This window comes from Myotis lucifugus, unplaced genomic scaffold (assembly GCF_000147115.1).
Source record: "Myotis lucifugus unplaced genomic scaffold, Myoluc2.0 scaffold_54, whole genome shotgun sequence".
NCBI classification, from domain to species: Eukaryota; Metazoa; Chordata; class Mammalia; order Chiroptera; family Vespertilionidae; genus Myotis; species Myotis lucifugus.
Genome location: NW_005871102.1, coordinates 1,853,548 through 1,866,696, shown reverse-complemented (window position 1 = coordinate 1,866,696; position 13,149 = coordinate 1,853,548).

Sequence of the window (13,149 nt, the reverse complement as noted above, 5' to 3'; positions counted from 1 at the left end):
TCCAAACAGCACAGCTCCGCTGAGATGCCCATGGGCTCGTCTGGCCTTGGCATCTTGGGCAAATGTGTGCTGAATGCAAAGCTACAAGACAATGACTGCTGCCCGCAAGGCGGTGACTTGACAAAGGAGCCTGGCCTCGCCCTGTGGTTTCACTTCCTCCGGAAACCGAGTTGGCGCTGCAGATGGGCCCCGAGAAGGCACACAGGGCTGGGCGGGTGCTGCGTGCAGCACGGCTTCCTCTGCTGTGAGGCGCTGGGACACACGCCACAGCCCCTTCAGGGTGCGGGTCCGGCAGCCAGCCCTTCCCCTTGATTCCCTACTTCGGGCGAAATGAGTGTGGAGTGTGCCCTGGAGTTTCGGGGTTCAGTCCAGCCACTGGGTAGGAAAAGAAGAACACCAGGTGTGAGGAGTGCGGCTTCACTGAGCACCCCTCCCAGAGGACCTCAGCAGTGCCCAGGGGGAGCCCACGCCCACCCAGCAACACCCCAGCCCAGCAACAGCCCAACCCAGCAACACCCCCAGCCCACTGGGCAGTGAGCGCTGTCTGTACATTGTAAGGGCATATAGGCCATGTTTGAAAGCATGAGCTCTACAGCCAGAGACCTGGGCTCAAGTTCCACCCCTGCCCCTTCCCACCTCTGTGTCTCCTGCTCTCCAAGCCTCAGCTTCCTCGTCCAGAAACGTAGAATCTAATCCTGAGGGGCAGTGTGAGGATTAAAGAAGATGATGGATGTAAAGCAATAAGGTGTGTGGCTCGCACGCAGAGCTGTGCTGAGCCAAGCCTGATGCTGAGACAACAGGAAAAATCAATAGCACAGAGACTGTCTTTATTTAAAATCGTGATATTTTGTGCATCCTGACGATTTTTACTTTTTAAAAAGAATTGCTCTAACGTGTGACTTCTCTTGAATTCCGGGGGTTCTAGGCGGCATCCCTAAAATCTTGCGCACTCGCCTAAGAACTCAGGAGATGTTGGTTGTCATCATTTGACCTCATCACACAATGACCACACACCACAATTTAGCACTTCATGATCTAATGCCTTGTATTAGCCACGGCTCCAAGATCCAAGGAAGATCATGTCCCGTGACTGCTGAGAGCCCGTAGCACACAGTTTACCACTGTTACTGCTCTCAGCTGTCTCACATGCTTGAAGGTTTGGTCCGATATTGTTGAGGGGAGGAGGACCCCTGGCATTTATCCTATGCCACGTCCGGCACAAAGTTGTGGGAACAGCATCAAAGACCTGGCAGGGACCTTTGGGTCATCTAATCCCACCTGTTTACCTTACAAATAGCTTATCTGACGCCCAGGGAGGCTGCATGATGTAGCCGAACCAGTGAGAATCCTGGGACAAGAATGCGGCCTCCTGGCTCTTTCCCCTCCGGGACTCTTTCATTTTCTCTTATCTCTCCATCCCTTACAGCATCAAGGGCAGAGTTCTGCATGTAGGAAAAAGTTTACATGATGTAGATTATTGGTTTCTGAAACACGAGTAATCTTTGCTTAAAGGGGAGGAGGCAATCATTGCCTAGAAAGCTGTGTGTGTTAGCGAGCTGGCTCGGTGCGGCAGGCAGCTACAGACACTGGCTTTGGAGTTAGATGCTCTGTCTCGAGTCCTGGCCCCGCCGCTTCCTGGCTGTGTGGCCTTGGATGACATTAAGCTTCTTAACTTTCCTCAACCAAAACATGAACATGTTAATGGTACTTAGAATTGTGAAAAATTCACAAAACATTTCAAGAATATGGCAGACTTCCTAACACGTAGTAAATGCTCCACACACATCAGCAATTGCTGCCATTCTAAAAGGAAGCCCCAAGGAAAAATAAATAAAATCAATAAAAAGCCCTGAGAGTTAGGTGGACTATAAGGGCAGATGGACAGTTATATGTACGGTTGTGTAACATACGCACATTTTTATATTATGGTGGGTAATGATGGGGCATAGGGAGCTAAATGATCAATCAAGCACTTATGGCTTTGCTATATCTAGTCCATGAAGCCTCATAAATAACTCTAATAGCCAATGTATTCTGGGGGAATCTCAGTTCTATATAACCAGCGCGCGCGCACATACACACACACACATACACACCGAGATTGTACAGATTTCTGAAAGCACCAGGCAGGACTGTAAAAGGAGACCCGTTGTAGACTCAAGGGTGCCTAATTATAATTCCGTTTTCAGTTCCATTTCAAGAGAAAACAAACTATATTAGCGAGGATGCCCCATCGATAAGCAGAAGCCCAGACAAATATGAGAAGACGCTCTGAGACCTGGAGGGTCGCCAGCACAAGTCTGGTGCTATGACCAATGCAGAGAGTCGCCCAGGGAATCTGAGTGCCCACGATAGGGCACCTCCTGCCACTCCCTCCGGCCACTGGCACAAAGGAAGACCGAACCTAAACTGACGGCTCCGCAGGAGATGGGAGGGAGAATGCTCGTGAAAAGTGTCCTGCTTGATAGTACATACAACTTGCGGGGAAGAAACAGACTTGGGGATCCCAAGTTTCCAAAGACCCCAATATTTTGCATTTCTGCAGCATCTCTCGAACCATGCCAGCTTGTCTGCATGAGCATCTCAGAGAAGCGGCTAAGAGTTCATTGAGGCCACCAGGCTTTCAAGAGCACCTAATAGTCAACGCACATTGGTAAGGAAAATGAGGGTTTCATCCTGGGTGAAACCCTCCACTGGCAATCTGAAAGTTCTCTTACAATTCAAGGTTTCCCCAAAGCCCCGTGGTACCCTAAATTGGATCCTAACACAGAGAAAAAAAAGGGCCATTAGTGGATGAACCGATAAAACCCAAAGAGCCCCTAGTTCGGTTAACAGTATAACACCAATGCTAATTTCTTAGATGTGACATGTGCCCAGAGTTACGTTAGATGCCAACATTCAGGGAAACAGAGTGAAGAATAGATTGGGTCTCTGTATTTACTTTTGTAACTTTTCTATAAATCTAAATTTATTCAAGAGTTTATTTTAAAATAGAAACAAAAATGTCAAGATGTATTTGCCAAAGAACCTTTGTTTGGTGGGAGGGGTGGAGATTATTATTCTCGCTCTCCAGTGAAAAGTATATTAAAAGGACAAAAATTGCCAGCCTTTTATCGGAGATCAACCGAAAGGTGGTGGCTGCTCTTCTCCTCAAGGTAACATGTTGGGGGGTCAGGAGAAGCGGGAGCTCCAGGCGTGGGGCTCTCGGCTGTGAAATGGAGATCATGACGCCTCACAGCGTCCCTGGGGGAAAAACGCTCATAGAGGCCACATGGCAGGAGCTGGTACGTGGCATTTCCTCCCTCCTTGTCAGGACGCCTGGCCAGCAGCTCCGTCAGCCCTCAGGGAAGCTGACCGGTGGTCCCTGTGTGTGAAGGACGCTCCTCTGTCCTGGCAGGCAGGTCCCTGAGCTCCTGGCCCCCGAGCACCTGCTGGGTGGCTCAGCCCCGGGACAGCTGCTCTGGCCTGTCAGCCCCCCTTCTACAGAGCAGCTTGCGGTCCGCTGGGCTCGGCTAAGCCCTCTGACAGCAGCCGTGTCCTTGCTCCACTCTTTAAAGAACAGCCCACCCATCTCTCAGAGGGGACAGGCAGACAGAGAAACCGACGGCTTACACAAGTGGCACCGTGTATATTTCTAGAGCAACGTTGGGTCCCCTTGGCTTGACCCAACTATTAGTATGTCCACACTCACTGTCTTTTTCTTTAAGAAAACTCTTAGATTAACTACACCGTGTGGCAGTGTGAGGCCACCCATTCTTCCTGGCATTGTCTGGTCTTGCAGATTGAGGATATTTGGCGAAAGTCCCAAGTTTTTATGTCTTGTTGCCATAGGTGGTGAATTTTCTGAATGACCTCTAGTCCAAATATTCTGACTTTTGACCCAAGAAACCATCCAAGTGTCCCAGAAATTGAAAACATTTTAGTCTGCGTTCTCTCCCAGCCTCGTCTGCCTAAACGTGGGTACGTGTTCTCGCCAGCTCATGGGCTTTCTTCAAAAGGGGTCAGGGTGCCCACGGGGCATGTGGGTACAGTCAGGGATGTTCCTCATGCCTCTCGGCCACCCAGCATCTGAACCCCCTTCCTATGTTTGGGGAGCCCCTCCCTCTGGGGCAGAGCTGGTCTCCCTCTGGGGACGTGGCAATGACAGGTTTGCTTACTCCCCACCCTTGCAGCTGCAGGGCTGGCCGGGAACTAACGAGGCTGCCAGGCAAAGGCACCTGGTCCAGACTTGAAATTGGAAACGAGAGAGAACACGGAATGCATTCTGGCAGCGGGGACAGCTCCATCCAGCCGACTGACATCCCAGTGGTGACAGCCTCGGGGCAGTTCCCAGCACTGGGTGTGGGTGTGGGTGTGGCACGGGGGCAGCATCTGTGCTCGGCAGGAGCACAATTGGCAGAAGGTCAAAGCCAGGCCCTTTGACCTTTCTGGAAACCCTCGGAGCCGGGCGCACTCCACCTGGAGTCACACAGGTCTCCGGGCTCAGCGCGGTCCTGGGCTCGGTGTAATGCGCTACTGCCCACCTTCCAATTCTTCACATTTTTTTTGATCGAGAGGCCTCACAGTTTCGTTTCGCACTGGGCCCTGCAAATTGCGTAGCCAGCCCGGCTGTGAGCTCGCTGATATGCTACAGGTCAAGGAGCTCTTAACCTCTGCGAGCCACGCAGCCCTTGGGCGGCTGCCGAAACCTTGGGAGCACACAAAGAATGTTTTCAGATGTACAAAATAAAATACACAGAACGCCAATGATATCGAAATACAGTTAAACCGTATTTTAAAAATGTACGCTAGCATAATGTGTGCTTTTTTATTAGTGCGTTAAATAAATCCACTGGCAGGTCTAATAACTGCTGTTCCCCGGCAGCACTGCGCATAAACAACATTTTGGAACGCCTGCAACAACTGAAATGTGAGCTGAAATGCCTATGATTTCTTCGGGTAACAAAGTCCCAGTCCCCTGGTTGGTTGCCTACATTAATAACGTAAGGAAACGCTAAATTCAGTGAGGCTTGTTTTTTTTTAAGTGATCCATCCAAAAAATTAAAATTAAAAAGTGATCCGTCCAGGTCACAGAACCCCTAAATTTTAATTAAATTTTAATTTAACCTTAAAATGTAATGAATTAAAATTTAAGTAAATTCCTTTTCTGCTTCCATCAGCCAAAGCTGTTATCTTGTTGATGACACGGAGCCGCCTATAGGACGCAGGGACCCAAGGTGGCCCAGGCTCCAGGACAGCCCTGGGTACGGCCGAGTTCTCCCCGGAAGGCGAGCCGACACAATAGGCACAGTGGCCCCCGATGAGTCCAAATGTATCCAACCCAGCTCTGCCCTCAGCTGTTAGCGTCTCAGAGGAGAAGGTGTCAGTGGCGACACTCCAGGATGCCGAGTGGAGAGCGTGGGACAAGCCCTGTGTGTGTGGAATAAACCAAGTGACCTAGGTGGCCCGGCAGGTGGAGGTCCCTTCTACCTGGGAGCAGGAACCGTTAATGATGGCTCTACATTCTGAGAAGGGAGATAGGACACAGCGGGGTGACACTGGCTCCAGAGCCCACAGTAAACTAACGGTGTCGAAGGGTCCCCTTTGTTCCCCAAATCCTAATCCACGATGCTCTGTTCCCGCCCAGATCACCTCTCAGGTTTTACAACAGCAGTTTGCTTTTCGCAGATCTCAAAGGAACCATGATCAAAAGGTACTCCCCTGCCGCCCCCCACCATGTACTATTTTCTTACCCCCCTTCCACCTCCTTTTGGGAGGGGGGCTCAACAGGCCTGCAAGGCAAAAGGAATATCTGTCGTTTAGGCATCCTTGGGCCTGGGTTTGTTTAGCCAAAGTAGAAAACAATCCCTTGCAGATATCTTGAACTTTTCAGAGCTGACTCATGCCCACGATCCCACTAGAATTCTGGGCCTGTGTCATTACCCCTGTTTTCTAGCTGAGGAAACAGGTCAGAGAGGCTGCGACTCCCTCAAGGTCACGGATCAAGGAAGCACATCCCAGGTTTCTTGCCTCCTCGCCCAGGATCCTTGCCCCCAGCCGCGCCCCTCCTCCCAGCAGATCTCTGAAAGGGAAGTGCATTCATGCAGATCATCTGAAAACAAGACACCCACAGCCCCAGTTCAGGGGAGCAGGTGTCAGCTGAGAGAGGAGAGGCTCAAAACAGAACGCAGGTCACCGGGTTTGGGGGCCCTGAAGAGGCTTTGATGGGAGCCCCCAACGCAGGAGAGAATGCACTTGGCGGGTGACCAGCGCAGAGCCCAACCGGGCCCTGCTCGTAACAACAGCAACAGCAGGAAAAGGGCTTCGTGACCATAAAAATAAACAAACTTGCTATTTTTAGCAGGGCTGCAGCTGGGAGCGCCTCATTATTTGGCTTTTAGCTGCAGTATTCTGAGTGAGGAGGGGCCCGGGGGAGGGGTGGGGACCTGGACGACTGAGGAGCCAAATTTTCCATTGCTAACGCGCATGACGCGCAGGCCCCACAGCCACTGTCCAGGCGGGAAGCCTCTGGAGCCTGCGGGTCTGGAAGAGCTGGAGCGCGCCAACCAGGAAGCCGGCCGAGATTGGGCTCTTGTCTGGCCATATATAGGAGTAGAGACTCTTTACCCACTTGCTCTCAGAGGCACTAAGAGCTGTGGGACTCCACGGGAGGAGGGAGAGGCTTCTAGGGGGAGACGGCTCTGCTCTGAACTCAGACTCCAGGTGGAACCTGTGTGGTCGGTCGCTCAGGCACTCACATTCTCCCAGGTTCACCCTGGCTGGGGAATTCTCCCTGAGCTGGCGCGCTCTCTCCCCCAGCCCTGGCCACACCAGGAACCCGAGAGAGGTCGGGCCTGATGCTGCGGGTCCTCGGGCCTGGTTCTTCCCTTCCGTTTGGAGCAGGATTGGACCTTGTGAGAAGGGAGCGCCAGGGCCGCCACCAGGGGCAGGAGGGGCAGGAAGGTCCTCTTATCAATGTCACGGCGTCTTAGGAACCTTGTCCCCTGCCCTGTGTCTGAAGGGCCTCCTTCACCGTGTTCCTGCCCCATACCCTGACCCCCTGTCGCCTTTGATTCTGTTATTTTCCCCTCTAGCACCCCTTTTCATACGCGGTCCCTAATATTGTCAGGTCTTTGGGGAGATGGAATTGCAGACCCCGAGGCAGTATGAGGAAGGAGGAACCAGTGCCCGGCTGCTCACAGGGGGTAGCTCCCCAGGATGCCCGCCAGGTCCTCCCACGCTCTAACGGGGCCTCTGTCAACAGCTACTGAGCCTCTCACCCACCGTCCCTGCCCACACAGAGCTGCAGCCCAGTGTGGGAGCAAATGAACAGGCTCTAGGACACGTGAGAGTCCCGTGGGAATACGGAGGCCTGGCTCCACCTTTGCTCTGGGGGGTCCGGGAGAGCCTTTTGGAGGAGATGGTGGCTGACTGGGACCGGGCAGGTAGAGATTGGATTGGGTGCTCCCCATGTAAGGCTGGCTCACAGATAGCAACATGACAAGAGAACACAGCAGAGCTAAACTCCATAAGCACTCAACCCAGCACCTCCAAGATGGATGATTTCTACCTCCCAATAGCATTTACCATGTTACCCAATAACATGTACTGAACAAACCAACTGCTGTCGAATTGTAAGCAAAGACACAGGATCATAATCTACTGGGATGTGACTGTCCTGCTAACAACACAAGCCCTAGGATCTCGGGGTTGGAAAGGAAATGAGGGCTACACAGCCTCTCACCAGGTAGAGCAACCCTCCACAGGGTCCCTGAACTGCTCCCGTGATGGTGACCGAGAGCTCTCCACCAATCAGGCAGTTAGTTAGTTAGTTAGTTAGTTAGCTAGTTCGCTAGCCAGCTAGTTTTAAAGGCAGGAGCTGGAGGAGATAGTGACCTCCAAGCAGGCTGGAATTTCTGACTCCAGTCTCCCAGTCTCTCCATACACGAATAAATCCTGCAAAAGTCCACCCGATTAACTTTCCCCGAGAGGAGTCAGTCCATTGTTCAACCTGCAGGGACCCCAACCACCGACATACGAAATATTCTCATCTCCAACTAAGGGACTAGCGTGGCCCATATCAAAATGCAGCTCTGGCCCCCTTCAGTCACCAGGTGATGGGTGGTATTTTGCTTTTCTCCTGCATATTTTTTAGTCTTTCCCTAGTTTTCTAGGAGAGAGAGAGAGAGAGAAAAATCATCAAGTAATCAATGTTATTTACAAAAATGGTCCTACCATGTGTATTCCCTCTTCACCCTTTGTTTGTATTCTACCCAACCTAGAATGCGCCTTCCCGCCTCTGCGTCCCTCTGCACCTCCTGATCCCAGCCAGCCCGCCGCTTAAGGAAGGTTTCCATGAGTGCTCCAGTCCTCGCTGTCCCTGAATCCAAATTACAAAATGTAGCCCTTCGTGATAAGCAGTTTTCTTCTAGGCCAGTGGTCGGCAAACTGCGGCTCGAGAGCCACATGCGGCTCTTTGGCCCCTTGAGTGCGGCTCTTCCACAAAATACTGACTTCTGCGCATGGGCCACGAAGTTTTCAAATCGCACTGTACATGCGCGGCCACACGTGGTATTTTGTGGAAGAGCCACACTCAAGGGGCCAAAGAGCCGCATGTGGCTCGCGAGCCGCAGTTTGCCGACCACTGTTCTAGGCTAATCGTTTCATGGGTCAGTTCCCCATGAGACTGTAAACTCAAGGGCCATACCATGTGCCTCCAGCAGAGGCCATTGTAGATTGTCCATAAATATCTGTGCAGTTGGTTGGAGCACAGTTTGACTGTGGTTTCCTATGTCATCTGATCCTGTGCTCTCAGGCTGGCGTGCCCACATCCCTGGAGGTGTAGGGAAAAGTGTGTCAAGTGCGTACGAAGCCACGGGTGTGAAATGATGCCTCCCTAGAGCAGCAATTCCCTGCCCTTTAGGGTTACTTGCTTTCCCAGGTACAGGAATTCCCTCCCAGACGGATACCCGGACGCTGCCTGAGTCCATGACTTTAGACTTTGCTTCTGGACTCTTCCAGGTGGCCAGCAGGTCTGTCCCCTCCAAGAGCTGCTCCATTGTAGGATGGAGAGACCCAGGTGTGGGAGCCAGAGCACCTGGGCTCCGGTCCAGTTATGCATCTGCTGTGGGCATCCAGCCTGTCACACCCCCCCGCCCCCACCCTCCCTGCGAAGGTCGGGTGAAGGTAATTGACACGTGGGAAATGTCTCCGTACCCGGAAACGATAGGTGAGCTCCAGGTGTTACTACTGTTGCCCTTATCAGCCCAGGATCAGGCCATTCAATGGGGCCCCAGGGACACAGGCTGCTTCCCAGACCCACCGGCTGAGTGAGGCGGAGCTCTGAGCAGCAGTGGAGTCTGGGTTCGGAAAGTTCTGGAAACCTGATCTAGTGTGGGTTCCCCCAAACCAGACTCTCACCCCATGTGTCGCATGTGCTGGGAACACATATATGCTAAGTGAAGGCATTTCTAACAGGTTGTTGGACTCTCTGCCTTCCACGGAGCAGGTCTCTGACGCATTTGAAAATTTCCGAGATCTCAGTCTCCCCGTTTACAAGATCCGTCCAGCAGCAGCTCGAGTACGTTAGGACGTAAAGGCAGCGTGGCGCTACGTGCACAGCCCGGCCACACCGACAGCAGCCAGTGGAGGTGAAGACAGAGGGAGAGGGTGAGTGGACGCCTGCAACTCGGGGTGAAGGCTGCCCCTTGGTTGGCGTTGTCAGCCTTCCGTTACCTGCTGCGGACCAGCCAGCCCACGGAGAGGAAGCTTGTTTGCAGGGCGTGGATGATCTGAGTCACTGAACTAGTTAAGGAAGCCGATTGCCAAGGCACAGCCACTTTGCGGGCCCTCCAGGCAAGAGGAATGAACAGTTTCAGACTTCACAACACTGCCTCTGGAATGACTGCGCGGCAGGCAAGCGGGTTCCCAGGCGTCGCTCCGACAAAGTGACAGCAAGGTGCGCCTGGAGGTGCTGGATGAAGCTCACACGGGGCTCCCTCCATCAATCAGTACTAGCAAGTAACCATCCCCACGCGAACAGCGAACAGCGGAAGGCAAGGCGGACCACAGACAGGCGCCCTCCCACCCCAGACCCCTGTAGACAGTGGGCCCGAGGCCTCTGCTTACACTCAACAGGGCCGCTGCGAAGACGCCCACAGTGGCTACAGCCCACAGCGGGGCTGGCCCGGCCCGTTTGCAGGGCCAGTGACAGGGATGTAAAACTAGCTTCCGGGACACAACTCTGGGGAGCTGTGCGCCAGAAACAGAAAATGAAATCTGAGCCCCTTCGTGCCCAAGGGTCTCTAAGCAAAAGGTCTACCAAGCCAGCACCCGACTCACGCGCCAGCCCCGCTCCTGGAAGGGGTGCTCCATCGAGAGAGCCTGCAGGAGCGCTCGAGAACACATGAAGCACATGAGCAGAGGGGTTGGGGGGGAGGGTGCCGCAGGCACACGTGGAGTATTAGAGGAGACATCCCAGGGTCCCAAACTCCCCCACGGCCAAGGTTCGGAGCTCCAGCCTGAACTCCCATGCCCCTCGGCACCGGCACGCAGCACTGAGGGCTTTCACATGTCACCCTAAAAACCCATCGTCACGGAGCTTTTCAGAGGAGCTTTCATAATTACAGGCACTGATGTCAGAGTTTGACAGTTCAGGAGGGAACATCCGGACTGAAATGGAATTGCGAGAGATAAATAAAATAGCTGGTACAAAAACAAGCTCTCGGAATCTGTTCAGAAGCCCAAAGCCAAAATGAAAAAGCGATGCATTTTTAAAGGGCTGTACGGGGTGGGCTGGAGGGGGGCGGCGAGGTGTCACAGAGGAAATATTTCCTTAGAATGACTGTAATTAAGCTGGAAAATGCACTGTTTTTTAATAAGCCGCTAGAACTGAACACACACGCATGAGACTCAAACAAAAAGCAGAAAACACTTGGCTAGGGTAAAAAGAACAAGGTTTTGCTGCCTTCCTGAGCAAAGGCCACCGAGACAGTAGCTTCAGGGAGGTAGAGTTGGTGTTGCCAACTGGCTCAAGTTCAAGTCCTACGGCAGCCAGGGCTCTGCTCCACAAAGACCCCACGCACGCACAGGGTCAGGGGCAGCGGGTCCGCCCTGAACTCCTGCCCACGTGGTAGACCTCGGCTTCCTGCAGCTTCCCCATCGCTCAGCCATTGACACGTCTTTCCATCCGTGTTGCCAGCTTGAGCCACCTCTGGGAGATAACCCGTCCCATAGATCCGGTGCCCGCTGCGGGTGTAGTCTTTCCGCCTGAACTTGCCTCCCTCGTGGTGCTAAGACGCTACTCTATTTCAGGACCCGGTGAACAAGTCTGATCGCATCCGCACCATTGATCGATAGGCTGATCACTTCCTGACAGCCTGTGCCTTGTCCACAGCCCTCCGAGGTCCAGGCGCTCCTCGGAGCATCAGGACTCTCTGTGGCCCACGGGTCGCAGGCGAGAAGCACCACCGCTTTCAGGGGAGGGGAGTATGATGTCCTCAGTTTAGTATTTCCCATTCCTGAAGAATGTGGCCATCTGGGGGCAGCACTGTCCTGGGTGCAGACGCGGCCTATTGGACAGGCCTGCTAAACTCAGGGAGTTTGCAAACCGATGGGAGAGAGTCTGCAGGTGGCCCAGGGTGGATGGATGCTGACCAACAGTGCACGTCGCCTGCGGAAGCAGGGCACGGCCGGGGCAAAGGCAAGTGCGGTCGGTCCTGGCCTCCACGGCAGGCTGCCTCCTACACTGGACACCCCGCTGGCTTCCCCAGCACTCGGGGAGGGAGGCAACACCTCTTGTCCCCAACACACTGCGACCGGGGCTCGGCAGGTGCTACCGTTAGCAGCGGGTGGTCACTCCAATTTCCAGCCTCAGAACAAAAATCTGCCTATTTGGGCTTTTTTTTTTTTTGTAATTGGATATTAATGCTGTTTTACTGCATTTATAGCCTGCTAACTTCTTGACCACCTGCAAATATGTTTAGTGAAAACATGAAAAATGATAAGGGTTAAGCAAAACGCCACAGCCCTGTGGTTGCCTGGGGCCGTTCATGAGCTCATGGGAGTTGGGATTTCACTGCCAAGGGAATGAAAGCGCAGGGGGTGTTCTAACCTGCTTCTTCGGGAGGGATGCGTCATCCACCCGAGTGAGAGCATCCTGGCTCGACTCCCACTCCCCTGCTCCTGCCAGAAGCGCGTCTCCCTAGCAGTGTCAGACCCTCAACAGGCTGCAGCCTTGGCCATCCGCCGTGGGCCGGTCTGCCGTCCGCTCACCCATGAGTCACCGTTTCTTTCTCACCCCCAGACATCCCAGGGTTCCCGCCTCATTGGGAGGCCTCTGGTTTTCTTTCTGCCACTGACAGCCATGCCCAAGAAGCCCGAGTTCAAGCCAATTGCCTCGGTTGCTCTCACTTCGTTCCCTCGTTTTCTCTTAAAAAGCAGCCCTAGACAACTGTCCCTTAGGCCTAGTGTAAGGCTCCTGGCTCACTGTCCAGTGTCCTTCCGGACCATGCAAGGAAATGCCATTCCCCAATCCTTGGGCCAGCACGCAAGGCCTCACTGCCGGCCCCCACATCTGTCCTCCTCAACTGGCTATAGCCGGCCCAGCCGGTGTGGCTCAGTGGTTGAGCATGGACCTATGAACCAGGAGGTCACGGTCTGATTCCAGGTTGGGGCACATGCCCAGGTTTTGGGCTCGTTTCCCAGTACGGGGGTGCAGGAGGCAGCCAATTCATGATTCTCTCTCATCATTGATGTTTCTATCGCTCCCCCTTCCTCTGGGAAATCAATAAAAATATATTTTTAAAAATTGGCAGAGTGTAGTGGCCTGCAAGACTTTAAGCTCCGGAGTGAGAGGAGCCAAGTGTAGGCTCCCAGTGTGACTACAGGTTGCACTTTTCCCAGCTTGGGTGCGGAGGGACACCCTCGGGCTGGGACCTCCCACTGTCTTTCAAGCCGGACCTGCCCATCGGTGCTGGTCCTGCGAGCACCTGTTAGTCCACCTGCTCTGGGACACACCTCCCCCTTCTTCCTGTTCAAATGCAGACGGCGCGCACTCCACCTGGATTTCCCGGAAGAGAATCTCATCCACTCTCCTTGCAGTGGAAAAAAAAAAAAAATCTTGTTCCTTAATCATTCTTGGTATTTCTGCCTGGAGGGCTGGGTGTCCCT